The sequence below is a fragment of the Prionailurus bengalensis genome, chromosome C2, assembly GCF_016509475.1.
Source record: "Prionailurus bengalensis isolate Pbe53 chromosome C2, Fcat_Pben_1.1_paternal_pri, whole genome shotgun sequence".
In the NCBI taxonomy this organism is placed as follows: domain Eukaryota; kingdom Metazoa; phylum Chordata; class Mammalia; order Carnivora; family Felidae; genus Prionailurus; species Prionailurus bengalensis.
This window is the reverse complement of record NC_057350.1, coordinates 119,436,271-119,455,303: the sequence shown is the minus strand read 5'-3', so window position 1 is coordinate 119,455,303 and position 19,033 is coordinate 119,436,271. Positions and strand designations below refer to the sequence as shown.

The 19,033-nt window shown below is 37.1% G+C and overlaps 1 non-coding gene across 1 annotated transcript; it reads right to left on the bottom strand.

The window, feature by feature from the left end:
* Window positions 1-14,613: 14,613 nt before the first annotated feature.
* LOC122492463 lies at window positions 14,614-14,719 on the bottom strand. The gene has a single exon (XR_006299650.1). It is a non-coding gene; the product is annotated as a U6 spliceosomal RNA (small nuclear RNA).
* Window positions 14,720-19,033: the final 4,314 nt, after the last annotated feature.

The window sequence follows — 19,033 nt, the reverse complement described above, 5'->3', positions numbered from 1 at the left end:
TATAAATTTTGCATTTTTGACAAAAAATAATAAAATTTACATTTATTTTCATTTTTATGAAAAATCTGTTCTTTGGTGATAAATTGGAAAAAAAAATCTTAGAAATAATAAAAAGCTTACAGAACTAGCAATACTCAGAATAGTATGCATCTATTGAGTGTAAAACATAAAACAATGAAACTTTTACCAGAAAACATAGGAGGCAATGTGTGTGACTCAATATTAGGAGAAGCATTCTTAGACATACCACCAAAGATAAGATCCATAGAATAAGAAAATGAATAAGTTGGACTTCATCAAAATCAATACCTGTGTCTCTGTAACTGACTGTGACACAGACGAAAAAGAAGCCACAGACTAAGAAGAAATATTTGCGAGCAAGGTAGCCAACACAGTACCTTGATCTAATCTGACATATAGAAAGAACTCTCTAAATTCAATAGTAATTACAACTACAAATTCATCAGGGAAATAAGCAAAAGATTTGAAAAGCTTCTTCACAGCAGAGAGTATATAGATGGAAAACAAGCACATAAAAAAAATGTTCAACAAGATAAACCATTAAGGAAATACGAATTAAGGCTTCCATGACCTACCATTACAATACCTATTAGAATGGCTGAAATAAAAATTACTGACAACCAAGCGCTGGTGAGAATGTGAAACAAGTGGCCCTTGCATGTGTTGCTGGTGGGAAGAACAGAAAGGTACGACCCTTTAAGAAAACGGTGTGTCAGTTTCTTATAATGTTAAATATACTTGCCATAACACCTAGTAATTGCCCACCTTGATCTTTTTCTAGAAGTGTAAGCTTACGTTCATACACAAAACGATATGAATCTTTACAGCAGTTTTATTTGTAATAGTACCACATTGGAAACAAACTAAGTGTGCTTCAGTGGGTGAATGGATAAACTCTGTTACCTCCGTAACATGAAATACTATCTTTCAATACTATCACGGAATTAGCTACTGCTGTATGCAACAATTTGGATGAAACTCACAGGCATCAGTATGTGGAAGGAAATAATGTTGATCTCAAAGGGTTCTATATTGGACAGTTCCACACATGTAATGTCCTCAAAGTGACAAAGAACAGTGATAGAAGATAGATTATTGCTTGTAGGGGTTTGCGTTGGGAAAGACTATTACAATTAAGGAGTTACCTAAGAAACCTTATTAGTAGTAATGGGACAACCTTATTCTGATCGTGGTGGTGGTTACTCAAAACTACATGTGAAACATTTTCATAGAAGTAAACATTTAAAAAGTGCATGCAAAAATTGGTGAAATCTGAATAAGGTCTATACTTATGTTCCTCGTAGTTAATAGTCAATATCCTGGTTTTGACAACCTTCTGTGGCCGTGTGGAGCTTTGGGGACAGCTAGATGAAGGGCACGTGAGAACTGTGTACTGTTTTTCGAACTTCTTGTAACTTAAACTAAGATGAAAGGCTAGAATACAGAGAAAAACAAGTTTTTGCCCTAGAAGAAGTGCTATCGATTGTGAGAGGAGCCTGCCATCATTACTTCGATGCACAGGCAGTACCACAGTCACATTCCAACTCATAATGCGTGCTTGGAAAGAGGAGACATGTGTGGGAGAGATGGTGATCTAGACACGTTCAAAAGAGGAAGGGACTGAGCAGGATGATGGCGGTAGCTGAGAAGCAGCAGTCCTAGAGTAATCTGGCAGCAGGCAACAGGAAGCAGGGTTGTAGCGTGGAGCCTGAAGTTCAGCCAGGATCTCGTCCCCACCAGTAGCCACATAAAGCAAAATATGTCTTGGTCAGATGTCAGGACAAACGCTAAAAGATGGATAAGGGCAGCATTCCATTTTCTGCAGCTAAGGTCTTAATCGTTATATCTGACAGTGTTAATCAGATTTACTAATATCTGGCTTCTTAGTTGCCTCTACCTAGGGCTAAGACTAGCCCCAAAACCTGGATCACAAACCTGGAGGAAGAAACAAGTGACTTGCCCAGATTCACACAGTTTGTACGTTAGTTCAGAATACACCATAGTATAAAATAAACACATACCCTGTATTTTAAGTTTACGTGTAAATATCTCTGTAGAATCATAGAAAAATTTTCATGTCAAGCAAGAAGAGTATACGATGTGCAATTTTGTAATCAGTTATTCAGATGACTGCTTTATTTTCCATTGTCTACTTTTTTTTTTTTTTTGGTACATTTGATCTGTCAGTAGAATAACTGGACTGTGGCTTATTTAATCACTTAACCAACATTAATAATAATCTCTCCGCATGTAATTCCATTTTATCTGCATGGCATGTTCCTCTTACATGTAATATTATTTCTTTTTTGGTATAAAGTGGTTAAAGGTAATGAGAATAGAAACGAGGAAAAACATCATTTTTTTTTAAAAAATAATTTTACTGTCCCAATTTCCTAAACATTTTTAATGGAATGTCACATCTCATTATTAAACAATTAAACAATGACAATTAACATTTACTTCAGAATTATAGGATGGCATATCTCAGTAACTGCAATAATCCTGTGATACCCAACTCAAGTAAACATTTGGAGTCTACTCAGCTTCAGACATGTGTAACTTAAATCCAACATAGTTTACAAGGAAAATGAGTCTGAGTGGTACTGTTTAGCCATTCAAATTACACATCATCAAAAAGATGAATTGAGAATGTAGCTATTAAAGATAAGGAAAGGTAATTGGAAGCAAGAAAAAAAACATACATTTCTTTCTAGCTATCAGTGTTAAATCAGTAGAGAAATGATAAATGGTCTCCAGTTTAAGGAAGATAATAAGCTTTTTAAAATACCTGAATCATCATTTTGTAACACTTCTAGCAAAACACCACTTTAAGCATCTTGCCTGTCATGGGTACGAAGCCTGCTTTCAGTATCAGTTAGACGACTACTGGCTGTAGCAGAGACCCATTGGAGATACATCCTTCCCTAAAAGTTCAGTTGGCATTGTGTTATTTCATGCAATTGTTGGGCTTTGAATACATTTAAATAGCTGGGAATGTAGTTAAAGGAGAATAAGTGGCCCAATTGGCAGTCATGGGCGGTTATTATTTTGTGGTATTATAAATACACAGTTTTCACTTCTCAGTTTAGTAACACATGTATTCAACCAATATTTAAAAAAAATTTTTTTTACTCTTTATTTTTGAGACAGAGAGAGAGAGATACAGAGTGTGAGTGGGGGAGGGGTAGAGAGAGGGGGAGACACAGAATCCAAAGCAGGCTCCAGGCTCTGAGCTGTCAGCACAGAGCCCAATGTGGGGCTAGAACCCATGAACCATGAGATCATGACCTGAGCCGAAGTCAGAGGCTTAACCGACTGAACCACCCAGACGCCCCATCAACCAATATTTTTAGAGTATGAGGTTATGGCAAAGAAGTATTCTTTAGTAAAGACACTGTTCCTAAGTTGACAGATGGTTCCTACACTAGGGAAATACTCATGACAAATATCTTCTCGGCTCCAGGCTTCTCTCAGCATCCTCTACACCCGCCATGTTACCCAGGATGATTAGTATCATGTATTGAATACCATTGGTATTAAAATTGTTTATCTGGCTCCTCCAGATAGCCAGAGAGATAGACTGAGAATCTGGCTCCTCCAGATAGCCAGTCCAGATAGACTGAGAATTCCGTGAGGATCGAGATAGCCTTTTATCTCTGAGTTCCTGGAGCCGGGTGCGGTGCATGACCCTTATCAGGCCGGGAATAACTGTTTCTTGAGTGAAGAATAGGAGTAGATTAAAAAAAAAAAAAGTATATGATGCTCCAGCTGTATTCCTCATACACTTGCTGGTCCATAAAAGATGTCACCCGATCTCATTGAGATAAATATAATAATGTGGAGTGTTTTTATAATGATGTCTCTGGTTATTCACTTTTATTATATTTTTAAAGTATCACTTCACAGCAGATTAGAAGTATATTTGAAAAAATAAAACATCGTCATTGCTGGAATTTGAGAAAAATGAAGTAGATTATTTATATGCACCATGGCCTAATCTACATAAAGCTGCATATGCCAGAAGAGTTATGTTAATGCTAATTTAAAACACAACATCATAAGAAGGGGTATCTCTAAAGGGTGAATTTAGGATAAAGGCTTGAAAAATGATAAACGTTAATCTAATTTCTACATTGTGAAACAACGATCACATTAAATTTAAAAAACAGTTATTAATTAAGCTGAAAATGCACAGTGGAGCCCTCTCTCTCCTGCAGGCTGAACACATGCCTGCTATTTTTGTTCCTAACACAGGGTTCCAGGTAGTTACTACTGAGTCACTGCAGTTTGCATAGGAGATGGAATCTATTCCTCATTTGAAAATTCAGTGTGGAGGGAAACTTAGAGTAGTTTAGTCTCAGGGCTATTGACATGAGGGTCCAGAAAATTCTTTGTTGCATAGGTTATGTTGATTGTAAAATGTTTAGCATTCAATAATTGACAGTTGTAATCCTTATCCTCTCCCTCCACGACCCTGAATATGTAACGATTAAAAATGTCTTCAGACATGACTGAACTTCTCCCAGTGGCTAAAATCACCCCAATGAGAATTACTGACTGATGAAAAATTGAGACATTAGGGACTTTTGGAAAAGAGCATTGGAACTATAGTATCTGTACTATGGTTTACACTTATTCTTTTTATCTTTATGTCTGAAACACAACTATTGTAAGAAACTGGAACAGTAGAAAATTCACAGACCTGGAAAAGAATGGGCTTGGATTCTCACTAGTCAGAATTCACTGTGACTAAGTTTCAACAACTTGAGTTCTGACATTGCTAGACCATGCAAGTATGTAAGAGTTCTGAGATTTCATATTTTCTGATTTTGTCAAGAACCAGTGTCTTATTTTTAAAACCCCCATAATATTTATAATACTGCATTAAGTTGTCCTTGGACTAATGATATTCTGTGAAGAAATAAGACCTTCTTAAATGATACTTTCCAAATTTTTAATATAGTTTCATTTAGAAGACCAGAAAAATGGCCTAGATGTTGTTGGCTTTATATCATATTATAGTAAACAAGAAGCATGTTTATAGGTTGTAATAAAAAGTTATTATTTACATAGTCATTTGATCTAAATTCTGGTATCTCTTGGGCCAATTTCCTAAAAGATAGCAGCAATAATACTGGTAATATTCCTTTTTGGAATAGATATTATATGGCTCCAGGATTTTATAACCTGAAAAATGTCTCAAGAACTCTTCTGGTTTATTCATTAAATTGAATTTACTCAAGATTGCGAATAATGCTGAAGATTGTTTGGGGTTTCTGAGCCATTTAGTTGCCTTCTAAATTGTCAAAGAAAAACCAAGTGACATTTGTATAATATGTCCTTTATTAACAGAGGATTATTAAAATTTCAAATTTTATCTGAAAACGTGTTTTAAAAAATAATGAATGCTCATAAATTATCCTAAACTGTATACATCTTTAACTGAAAACTGTCATTTTCTTTATATCGACTGCCTGTACATTTGTACATGGAAGCTCCATAGTTTTGATTCACAATAGGCTGATTTTTTTTTCAACGTTTATTTTTGGGACAGAGAGACAGAGCATGAACAGGGGAGGGGCAGAGAGAGAGGGAGACACAGAATCGGAAACAGGCTCCAGGCTCTGAGCCATCAGCCCAGAGCCCGACGCGGGGCTCGAACTCACGGACCGCGAGATCGTGACCTGGCTGAAGTCGGACGCTTAACCGACTGCGCCACCCAGGCGCCCCCACAATAGGCTGATTTAAGGTCTCTCTCTTCCATCATAACATTTCGAGCTTGGATTCTGGGAGAAGAGGTTAAACACTCCTACCCTTGTCCACAGCACACATCACTCACATACAAGTGCACACATACAACAGACACATGGGTGCATCTACTTGTAACCAAAGTGAATAGGGGTTTAAGCCATTACCACCATCCCACTGGTGTGTGTGTGTGTGTGTGTGTGTGTGTGTGTGTGTGTGTATAGCACTGCATGGGGTCAGGAGGAGGAGGTCCCTGAGAAGTACCTCACCAAATAGGTTGAAGTTATTTTCCCAAATAAAACATACTCTGCTTCAAGGACTGAGTGTCAGAGAGCAGTGATGACTTAATTGCACCTAGATGCTTCTCCATATTAGGAAATGAAAAAAAATGTCCAGAGATGTTAGAAAGGAAACAGACTCGACAAAAACAAGTTTAAATGGGCAGAGACCAGGATTTTTTGTTTGTTTGTTTTGGTTTGAGCATTCCCTGAGGAGAATAAGAAATTAGCGTCTTTTAACTTCTTGCTCGCATCCGTCCCAGAGATCTGCTTTGCTGAACTAAGGCCAACAGACTGTCACGCAGTGACGTGTACTGTGCCTGCTTCTGGCTTCACTTCACACCAGAGGGAGACAATGGAAAGAGTGTCAGATACCCCCCAGCTCTTCACCTAGACTTATCAGAGGAGCCTTTGACGGGACAAAGCCTACTAAAGCCGTCGGGAGACAGAAGCTGTCTGGCTTCATTTCAAAAGTAGTTTCAAGGCACTCGTTCCTCCAGTAGGCAGCAGCAGGTCTGAACAGAATTGCGCTGACTCATTCTAAGAGCTCTGGGGTGTTCTGGGGGAAAGGAAACCACTAATAGACTGGAATTTATGTTGGTGAAGTAAGAGTGGCTAAGAGTCATTGTAATTTGTTAGTCTGATATAAACATAACCATTTTATTCATAGATCAAGGAACTTTATATGTCTCTCCCTAAGTGTAGACGGAAGTATTATTAATACCGTGTTCCTCTAATCTAGCCCAAATAAAAGAAAACATACTAAGGAAGTTACAGCATCCTTTAACTTTAAAAATATATGGGGCGCCTGGGTGGCGCAGTCGGTTAAGCGTCCGACTTCAGCCAGGTCACGATCTCGCGGACTGTGAGTTCGAGCCCCGCGTCGGGCTCTGGGCTGATGGCTCAGAGCCTGGAGCCTGTTTCCGATTCTGTGTCTCCCTCTCTCTCTGCCCCTCCCCCATTCATGCTCTGTCTCTCTCTGTCCCAAACATAAATAAACGTTGAAAAAAAAATAAAAATAAAAAAATAAAAATATAAAATCTATTAAGCTCTTAGTAACCATCTACAAGAATGAAAACACTGATGAGTTGACCATGGTCCTCAGAGTAGTCGCATGGCACAACAGTTTTTCTGGGTTGTTCTCTTCTGTTTCATTTGGCCCATATAGTACTCCTACCGGGGTCCAGAAACTGCTAACTTTGGTCACCTTACACTCATCAGGCCAACTGCCGAGTTAGCGTCCAGCAATACTGTGCTTCCTTCACATTAAAGTACAAAAGGGCACATTGACGCTCTTGTCTCTGCATAGACTCATCACTCCCAACTCCTAATATTTACCGAGAGTCTTATACGTCGAAACAACTTTAGTCAATGCAGGTCAGGCAGTCACATGTACTGACTCACTGTGCATTCGATAATATTTGAAGGGAAGGGACGACAAAGGGCTCTGTCAGAAAGTGGATGGACCTTTGAGCCAGAGGATCCCAAGGCCCACATCCTGCCTTCCCAACCTACTAGTTGAATTAGCTTAGAACATTAGTAACCTTCTCTGAATGTTGGAATTCTCAGCCATAAGATGAAATCAAGAAACGTAACTTCTGGGGTGCCTGGTGTCTCACTTGGTTCAGTGTCTGACTCTTGATTTCAGCTCAGATCATGATCTCATCATTCATGGGATGGAGCCCTGTGACAGGCTCTGCACTGATGGTGGTAGGTCCTGCTAGGGATCCTCCCCCTCCCTCCCCTGCTCGCGTGCTCACTTTCTCTCTCTCTCTCTCTTTCTCCTTCAAAATAAATAAACATTAAAAAAAGAAACATAACTTCCAGGGTTTCATCAAAATTAAATAAAAACAATTATGACAACCCAACGAGCGTACTCTCTGATGCTTACATGCTAGTCTGTAGCGTTTTCAACATGGGCAAGTGAAAATTGTTGCAAAGTGAGTGATGGTGGGAAGGTCAATGGTTGGAAAATAACATCCACAAAATTAGTTCCCACACTGAAGAGTGCTACTGTGTTTGGGCTGTGGATTGATTTGAAGCTAGTCTCACTATGGTAGACGATGTATTTTATGCCAGACACACTGAGTTACTGGTCAACATATTTTCTATTTAATATTCATGGCTACCATTGTGAAATAAGCATGATGATAGGTTCCATATTATAGATGGGCCAAATGTAGTTAATAGAAATTGAGTATTTTCCTAAGGGTCACGCCAGTGGTAAGGAAAAAATAAAAAGGCAAAAATTAACCCTTATCTCTATTGTTTCTCCTTTACAGTTACCCTTCCCAACAGGGCTTAAAATCATAGAGTGTGTGTGTGTGTATATATATACGTATATATATATATTTGTATATATACATTTATATATATATACGTATATATACATATATATGTATATATACATTTATATATATATACATATATATACATATATATATATATATATATATGTAACATTTATTCATTTTTGAGAGACAGCACAGGTGGGGTTGGGACAGAGATAGAAGGAGACACAGAATCTGAAATAGGCTCCAGGCTCTGAGCTGTCAGCACAGAGCCTGACACGGGGCTCGAACCCACAAACTCTGAGATCATGACCTGAGCTGAAGTCAGAGGCCCGACTGACTGAGCCACACAGCTACCCCTCAAAGAATTTTTTTTAATTTTGTTTTATCAAACAGAACTGGAATCGATAGGATGTGAATCGCTTGAATTGTAATTTGCCCTCAGACCATAATTCCTGAAATTGGTGATTTTCAACGTTCCCACCTCTTATATCTTCCTGTATAGGCTACTCCCCAGTTCCAACATACTAGAATCAAATCCAAAAAACAGAGAACCAGATAAATAATTTGAAATGGACTTTTGCTGCTCGACTGTTCACTGGGGCTGTGTTTGTGGAGGTCACTGAAGGAAAGACCAGAACACCTCCACTTGAAGGTACATAATGTCCTGGGAGGCTCTAGGATTCTGAAGGTAGCAGAAACACTATTGGGATGGAAGGAAATCAATGAAGAGTCAAATTGAGTTATTACAAACTAAAACCAATAAACAGCCCCTGGACTCCAGGCCTACATGACAAAACAATTCAATAATTCACTGTAAAAGTAAAAATATATGTCATTGCTGGAGTTCCTGTAATTTCCTCAGATTAGAGAGGTTAACAGAGCATGTACCACTGTTAAATGTTTAACTCTGAGGAGAAACCAATTTATTTCATGCTCTTGCCAAGTAAACTTTTGTCATTATAATCTTGATATATTCACTAAATTGATAGTGCTTTAGAAATGTGTATTTTCAGAGCCTGCTCTCTAATTTAGAGAAGAATTCAAATTTAAGAAGACCTTTTTTTAGGAGAAGCTTTATCTTAATGACCCTTTGGTTAAACCCTTAGAGAGTGTCTTATTATTTTTATGTTCAGTTTCTCTGGGGCTGTGAAAAAATGAAAGCTGTTACTGGAACTTATTTTTGTTATTTTTCCTGCTGACATTTAAGAGACAATTATACAAGCTGTTTCTGTTCATCCTCTGAACCACGACATAAAATTCCATATAGAAGGGTATTGTGAATGAGGCTAAGTCTGCTTTCTTTCTTTTTTTTTTAATGTTTAGTTATTTTTGAGAAAGAGACAGAATGTGAGCAGGGGTGGGGTAGAGAGAGAGGGAGACACAGAATCCGAAGCAGGCTCCAGGCTCTAGGCTCTGAGCTGTCAGCACAGAGCCCGACGCGGGGCTTGAACTCACCAGCTGTGAGATCATGACCTGAGCTGAAGTCGGATGTTCAACCGACTGAGCCACCCAGGCGCCCCAAGTCTGCTTTCTAATTGTAGCTTTGTTCCATTAGAATTAACTCCTCTCGTCATTAGGAAAAGATTATTTATTCATAAGCTATGGCTTCTATGCAGAGAATGGACTAGAAACTATAATTTGGTTCTGAATTTCTGTCATTTAAATAATACCTCCCAGTCGCTATTTAGTGTTTATACATATTGTTAAAAATGTGCTAAGAAAACCCCATTCACTTGTATTATGTTGTGCAAATAGTTGTTCAATACCCTCTAATTGAAAGGAAATATTAATTATTCATTTAATTCAGATAGCAAATCATTATTTTTAAGTAAATAATCTTTTTATTTTTTTAACGTTTATTTATTTTTGAGACAGAGAGAGACAGAGCATGAACGGGGGAGGGTCAGAGAGAGAGGGAGACACAGAATCTGAAACAGGCTCCAGGCTCTGAGCTGTCAGCACAAAGCCCGACGCGGGCCTCAAACTCACGGACCGTGAGATCATAAACTGAGCCAAAGTCAGACGCTTAACCGACTGAGCCACCCAGGCACCCCTAAGTAAATATTTTAGAACACCTTTAGGTTTTAAAATTTTTGCAAAGATTTTACAGAGTCCCTGTATACCCCACACCCAGTATATCCTACTGTTAAAACTTTACAGTAGCAGCATGGTACGTTTGTTATAATTAATGAACCAATATTGATAAATTAGTATTAACAGAAGTCCATACTGAATTTTTATGTGATACGCTTTATATTGTCCTTGAACTAATCCAGGCTATTACATGACATTTCATAGGCACTTGTTGGCTGAGACAGCTTCTTAAGCTTCTCTTGTTTTTGACGATCTTGACAGTCTTGAGAAATATTGGTCAGATATTTGGAAGAATGCCCATATCCTGAAGTTTGTCTTTTTCTCAAGATTAAACTGAGCTTATGGATTTCTGGGAGGAAGACCACAGAGGTAACCAGATGTTTTCATAATAGCATATTCACATGCCATTTCTGTTAATAATGATCTGGATCACCTGGCTGAGGTAGTTTTTTTTCAAGTTTCTCCATTAAAAGTTACCCTTTCCCCCTTCCTTCTCACACTAGAACCTTTGGAAGAAAGTCAAGAGGGAAAACAAAACAAAACAAAACAACAACAACAACAAAAAGGACTAGAGAAATTTAAAGCCTCTGACACAATAATCACAAACATTAAACACAGTCCAGTTCCTACCCAGATTGGTATAGATCTACAAAATCATTTACCTCAGTTCCTGTTACATGATTAAGCACATCTTCCTTTAAAGAAAAAATTAAAAGGCATGTCAAAAGGCAAACACAAATAAATAACAAAACAAAAGCTTTAAAAACAAACAACAACATAGAAACAGTCGGAAGAGACAAAGAACCACATTCTGATACAACAAAGATATTAAACTTATAAGAAAGAGAACTTAATATGATTAATAAAATTAAGAGCTCTAATGGGAAAAGGAGGCAATATAAAATAACAGGTGGAAAAGATAGACTGCATGAAAGTACTGAAGAATGATAGAAACTCTAAGAAGGAATCAAAAGGAAATGCTTTTATCAAGAACACTATAACAGAAATGAGGAATGCCTTTAATGATCCCATCAATAACTGGCTTATGGCTGATGAAAGAATGAATCATTAAACTTGAAGGAAAATCAATTATAACTTCCATTGAAAAGAAAAGAATAAAGAAAAAAATGAAAAGACCCTTCAAGAATGCTAGGAAATTTCAAATCATGTAACATATGCGTTATTGGAATACCAGAAGGAGAAAAAAAAAAAAGAATGAAGCAGAGGCAATATTTGCAGTAATTATAATCAAAATCAAGAAATTTACAAATGAAGGACAAACATTAAGCCACAGATCTAGGAAGTTCTGAGAACACCAGACAGAACAAATACTAAAATAATCCCATAATAAGGGGTATTATATTAAAATTGCAGGACGAAGAGCAAGGAAATCTTGAAAGAAGGTGAGAAACAACCCAACTTAAAAAAAATGGGGAAAAGATCTAAACAAACAACTTGTCAAAAAAGATATACAGATGGCAAATAAGCATTTTAAAGGTGCTCTACATTTTTTGTCATCGATACGCTTCAGATTAAAACAATAGGATACCACTGTGCATCTCTTAGAAAGGCTAAAATAAAAACTGACAACACTAAGTGCTGTTGAAGGTATAGAACAAAGGAATTCTTACTCATTGCTTATAAGAATGCAAAACGGAGTATCTGTTTTAGAAAACAGTTTGGCTGTTTCCTACAAAGCTAAACATAGTCATGCCGTATGACCCAGCAATCATGCCCTTAGCCATTTACTGAACTGATTTGAAAAACGTGTTCACACAAAAACCTGCATGTGAATGTTGTATAACAGCTTTATTGATAGTCACCCACAACTTGGAGCAACCAAATTGTCCCTTAAAAAGTGAACAGATACAATTCTGGCTTCTCTATTCTATTCCATTGGGCTATGTGTCTGTTTTTGTGCCAATACCCTACTGTCTTGATGATTACAGCTTTGTAGTAGAGGTTAAAGTCTGGGATTGTGTTGCCTACTGCTTTGGTTTTCTTTTTCAATGTTACTTTGGCTTTTTGGGGTCTTTTGTGGTTCCATACAAATTTTAGGATTGTTTGTTCTAGCTTTGAGAAGCATGCCAGTGCAATTTTGATCAGGATTGCGTTGAAATGTGCACGTTGCTTCGGGTAGTATTGACATTTTAACAATATTTATTCTTCCAGTCTGTGAGCATGGAAGGTTTTTCCATTTCTTTGCGTCTTCTTCAATTTCCTTATGGAAAGAGACTAAATGTCCATCAAATGATGAATGGATAAAGATGTGGTTTATATATAGAATGGAATACTACTTGTCAATGAGAAAAAATGAAATACTGCCATTTGCAGCAATGTGGATGGAACTGGAGGGTATTATGCTAAGTGAAATAAGTCAGAGAAAGACCAGTATCATATGTTTTCACTTATATGTGGAACTTGAGAAACATTAATAGAAGACCATGGGGTAAGGAAAGGGGAAAAAATAGTTACAAACAGAGGGAGGGAGGCAAACCATAAGAGACTCTTAAATACAGAGAACAAACAGGGTTGATTTTGGGGGGTGGAGAAGGGAAAATGGGTGATGGGCATCAAGGAATGCGCTTGCTGGGATGAGCACTGGGTTTTGTATATAAGCGATGAATCACGGCAATCTACCTCCCAAACCAAGAGCACACTGTGTACCCTATATGTTAGCCAACTTGACAATAAATTATATTTAAAAAATTACAAAAATAGTGCTTCGATAGGTATTTAAAAAAATAAGTGAATAGGTAAACAGTGGTTCATCCATGCAATGGAATATTCATCAATAAGAAAAATGCACTCTCAAGCCACAACAAGACATAGATGAACCTTAGTTACATATTGCTAAGTGAAAAGAAGTCAATCTGGAAAGGCTATGTACTGTATGATTCCAATTATATGACATTGGAAAATGCATCCCCCTTAGGTGAGACAAGAAGACTAGAGTCGGCTACAGTGTGAAGAATATCCTTTCTCCGTGTGGCATACGCTCCAGTAAAAAGTCTTTCATGGAAACTAAGCCTTTGTATGGAGAAGTATCAGTTTATTTCACAATGATTAGTCCTCACCTTTCCCTGTCAGAGCCACTCTGTGATCTTTCTCATATCTCCCCCATGAGAACCTCATGGGGTTCCTGGAGGTAAAACTCAGGAAATGTGGTTCCCTTTCTAAGACTTTGTCCCTCCGAAAAAAAAAGTGTCCCTTTCAGAGCGCCTGGGTGGTTTAGTCGGTTGAGAGTCCAACTCTTGATTTCAGTTTGGGCCATGGTCCCAGGGTCATGGGATCAAGCCCTGCATCAGGCTTGGAGCCTGCTTAAGATTCTGTCTCTCTCTTCCTCTGCTCCTCTTCCCTGCCCTCTCTAAAATAAAATTAAATTAACAAATGTAAAGTTCTCCTTTCACTGGTCTACACGCACCTCCAGAAATTCAAAATGATTAATTACGTGTTCTCACCCATGGCTCCGTTCCGTGTCTCCAGATCTTGCTGTGGCTCCTCTGGATCTGTCTATCTCTTTGGACTTGGGGATTGCAGTTGGCTTCACAATCCAAGTGCCACAATAGCTTCAAGAAAAGTGAAGGTTCAGGTTTTTGTTGTTGTAAGAACAGCAATCGCAACTTTCAAACTCTTTTCAGGTCAGAGCTGAAAACAAAAAGTAATCATTATGATTTTTTAAAGTATACAATGCTACATTCAAGAGGAAACAAGAAGATGCCATTTTTAGGGAAGTTGTTTCACACATTAGTTTTGTCTTCTTTCATTTTCTTGCTCACATGATATAACGGAGGCTTCAGAAAGTCCAAAAGATAATAAGTAAGGTAGTATGAGAACTTGCTGCTAAAATTTCAGTGAGTTAGGAGAGATTTGTATTATTTGAATCTTTATGAATAATTATGAAAGCAGTGCCCATCTGAATATTTGTATTCATGAAAACCAATACTGTGCAACAACTATTTATTGTTCTAATTCAGATGATTGTGAACAGATAGGTAATAAGCTTGCTCACACATAATGATCACGTCAATATGACAGTGAGAAAAGCAATATCAACCCCACCTCCTTTGACTTTGCTGTAATGCAAAGCAGTTAACATTGTATTGAAAGGTCGAAATGCTTTTCTATCTTCATTATTTTTTTCTTTTTTAATCGCAAAGCTTCCCAACATTGGTTAAGAAAACATGGGATGCTTCACAAATTTGCACTCCATCCTTGCACAGGGTCAAGCTAATCTTCTCTGTATCGTTCTAATGTTACTATATGTGCTGCTGAAGTGAGTGCAGGTGGACATGCTTTTAAAAAAGTTTTTTGCTTTGCTTTTTTATTTTTATTTTTAAAAAAAATTTTTAACGTTTATTTATTTTTGAGACAGAGGGAGACAGAGCATGAACAGGGGAGGAACAGAGAGAGAGGGAGACACAGAATCTGAAACAGGCTCCAGGCTCTGAGCTGTCAGCACAGAGCCCGACGTGGGGCTCGAACTCACAGACTGCGAGATCATGACCTGAGCCAAAGTCGGATGCCCAACCGACCAAGCCACCCAGGCGCCCCTAGCTTTGCTTTTTTAAATAAAGAAGAGCAGATACTCCTGGAAATTATTAACCACCTGGTGGCCTTGGAAACTGAGGTTATTTCCTTAATACTTCAAAAAGCCTGCCAAATAAAAATTTAAAAAACAATGGCTAAAATCATAGTTCTCAAATTGTGTCATAAGAAGCCCCAAGAGGGGCACCTGGGTGGCTCAGTCGGTTAAGTGTCAGACTTCAGCTCAGGTCATGATCTCGTTATTTGTGAGTTCAAGCCCCATGTCCGACTTTGGGCTGACAACTTGGAGCCTAGAGTCAGCTTCAGATTCTTTGTCTCCTTGCCTCTCTGCCCCTCCCCCAGCGCTCGCTCGTACTCTCTCTCTCTAAGATAAATAAACATTAAAAAAATTTTCTTTGAAAAGCCCCAAGATACTATAATGAACTCTCAGAAATGCCTTGGATATTTTAAGTTTTGGAGAATATCACTGATTCTTGACAACTATCATACATCAGAACTACTATAATTTTATCATAAGATCCTGCTACATAAGTTTTGATGAAGTCATATCTTTGCAGTTTCCTTGCAGCTTTAAACATAAAGTAAATACAACCAGCAGCATAAAATAGGATATTAGTAGTTTTTCCTAATCTGTTTCTAAGGTTTAAGAATGTGTGCATTGTCCAACATGCGCACATTATTCCACAAGCATGAAATTGTGGTTATTTTGGAATAAAATAAATGTTTTCCTTTAATTAATGTGCGTTCTTGATTTATACAGCTACTAGAATTTTGGACAGATGTACTAGTTTGGATGTAACTAGTTTATGAAATTCTTAGAGATTCTTTAGGTCTTAGGATAATATGAAATAATTACTGAAACTCTAAGAATACCAGAAACCAACAAAAGGTTGAGAACCTCTCAACTAAAACAAAGTGATGTGGATTTAAAGACAAAAGATCAAACAGTAGAGTCAAACACAAAACATTTAAATGGAGATTTTAAAATATAATGTGTTAACTATAATTTTTAACAATGAAAAATGGACTGAGGACAATGCTTTGCAAAAGCAATTATCTTCAGTATCCGGGAAAATAACAGGGAATGGAAAGATGAGGAAATAAGATGGTTAATGGTCCTTAACTCTATGTTTCTTTGATATTAAAGCTGTAAATTAATTTACAGTGACATAGTATGGTTAAAATTTTTGTTCCATTCGATGACTGGGCTAGAGAATCTCTTTACTTCAAAATATAATTTTGTATAGATCAAAACCAGGCTCATTATATCAGTGGAGTATGGTCCATATAGTTTCTGTATTTATTTGCATTCTCCTTAGAGGCCAATCTTTGATTTGAGAAACAGTCAGAAGTGTTCATGTTACTTAGAAATAGGTTTAGTGGTTATTGTCTTTTATTTGAAGTGTTATTTTTATAATTGCAAACATTAGCAAACTGACAGGTCATAATTACATCTCCAATTATGTGTCTCAGATGTTATTTAGGTTGTGAATGCTTATTATAGTAGTTATTTTTAAATGAATACCCCTTAGATTGCTTCTAAGAAATCACCATGGAAAAATTCGAACCTAGTTTGTAAATACACACAGTATAGTTTCAGTCCTGCTTCAATATATGTGACTCATACTATTTTCTGTACTGTGGTAAATATACATGACATAAAATTTAAGATTTTAACCATTTTTGTGTATAATTCAGTTGTGTTAAATGCATTCTCATTGTTGTGGCATCATCTTCACCATTTATCTTCAGAACTTTATCCCAAACTGAAACTCATTATCCACTAAAAATAATTCCCCATTCGGGGCTCCTCGGTGGCTCAGTCGGTTAAGTGTCTGACTGCAGCTCAGGTCATGATCTCACAGTTCATGAGTTCGGACCCTGCTTCGGTCTGTGTGCTTACAGCTCGGAGCCTGGAGCCTGCTTCAGATCCTGTGTCTCCCTCTCTTTCTGCCCTTACCCTGCTCATGGTTTGGGTCCCTCTCTCAAAAAAGGAAGAAATATTACAATTTTTTTAAATTTGCTATTCTCCTTTCCTACAAGTCCCTGGCAACCACCATTCTACTTTCTGTCACCAGGAATATGATTACTCGAGGTACCCCACAAAGGTGGAATCATGCAACAACGTTGTTTTCTATGCCTGACTTACTCTCACTCAGCATGTTTTCCAGCAGCAGCAGCATGTATCAGGGTCTCACTCATTTCTAAGACTCAACAATATCCCATTTTATGTACATATCACATTTTGTTTAGCCATTCATCTGTCGATGGACACTTAGATTGTTTCCATCATTTGGCCCTTGTGAATAATACTGCTAAGAATATTGGTATGCAAATATATTCATACTGTTTTATACTGCTTTTTAAAATGAATAGAACATTAATTCATAGAAATTCTTATTAAATGTGACATTTTGGTGAATAGTTTGAAAACTGTCAGTTAAAAAACAGGGCGTTGGCAAATCAGTTCTTTCTAGGAATGTTCCTGAGTAGAATGGTTCCCACAATTACAGGTTGTTATACTACCACATACCTCTACCTGATCACATTTATTCTGGTCGCTCGTGAATATTTACTAGTGTGTTGATTTGATTAGTAGTTTTCTCATTTCCTCACTATACTGTAATCTTTGTGAAGACAGAAACTGACTCTGCTCACTGTATTTTTACATGTCAAATATAGTCCCTGACATATGGAATACAAAACTAGATACCAATCTTTACATAATCTCTAAAATATACATATACTAGCAGCAGTATAGATGAGAAGGAAGACACTCCTTCAGGATAGTCTTACATAGCCTCTTTTTCCAATTTCAATTTGCACTTGAGTCAAAATTACAGCTATTCTTATCATCTTAACCCAGAGGGTAAAGCAGAACCTATCAGCACAGAGGGTCAAACTTCTAGTTTCAGCAACCTGCACTCTTTGTCCTTTGATGCCGACCCCCAACCTTTCTTTGTAATATCTTGGACTTACCCATCTCAGTGAATGACATCGGTAAGCAAGGATAGTTGTCCGATTACCAACTAATTATGCCTGCTACATCACATATTATTTTTTTGAAGAAATGAACATAAATTACTTGTACAATAAAGACATAAAAACATTCTAAAGATATAAAACAAAACTTTCATTTGTATAAGTATAATAATATTTTAACTTATTTTCTCTTTTGCTGGCTTCAATATTGTTATAAGAAATATCAATGACTGTGCCATCTTGTGCAAGTGTAGAAAGGACTGTAGCTGACAATAGATATGACGACATGATCTCAGTATTTCCCCTGAATATTTGTTCTTTGAAGGAATTTAGAGTAATAGTATTTTTACAGTCTTCGTTTGTATTGAAAACTGCATGCTGTGGAAAGCTGCAGAATAGAATTTGAGAGCAAATCTTATTTAGACTATAATTAAATGAAGTTTTACTTAAAGCAGGAACCAAAATAAAGTCATATCCAGGCATATCATTTTAAAAAGTCACATTTATGTCTAGATTGAAAAAATAAATGAGTCTTAGAGTTGGTTTTCAATTTAATTGAGGATATTATGTGTTTAGCTAATATGTTAATTACCTATTTCTCTGTGTACACATTTTATATATATAGATATACACATATAGATATATACATATATATACACACATATAGATACACACACACACACAATTTTTTTTTTTGCTCTTCTCATTCCTTTACCCACCAATGTAAATTATTTTAAGCAGCATGTACCACTGGGACAAGTGAGACCATTCTTGTTTCCCTCAACATCACATAATTATATGCACATCAACTTGCTATAACCTGGAAGGGCAGACACTCCTATAGCTGAATATTATACCTTATTGACAGCTTTAAAGAGTCCAAACTTCTCAAGTTCATGAGCCTTCCAAATTGCCTAATCCAAATTAAGTGAAGGACTTTAAAAGTCACCTCTTTAGTTGAAATACCCCAGGGGGAGAAATTAGAGCCAATGTTTTAAGGCTTATTAGTATTAAATCAATATTTGTCAAACACCTAATTAGTCAAAAAGGGGCCAAGTGTCTTAGTTG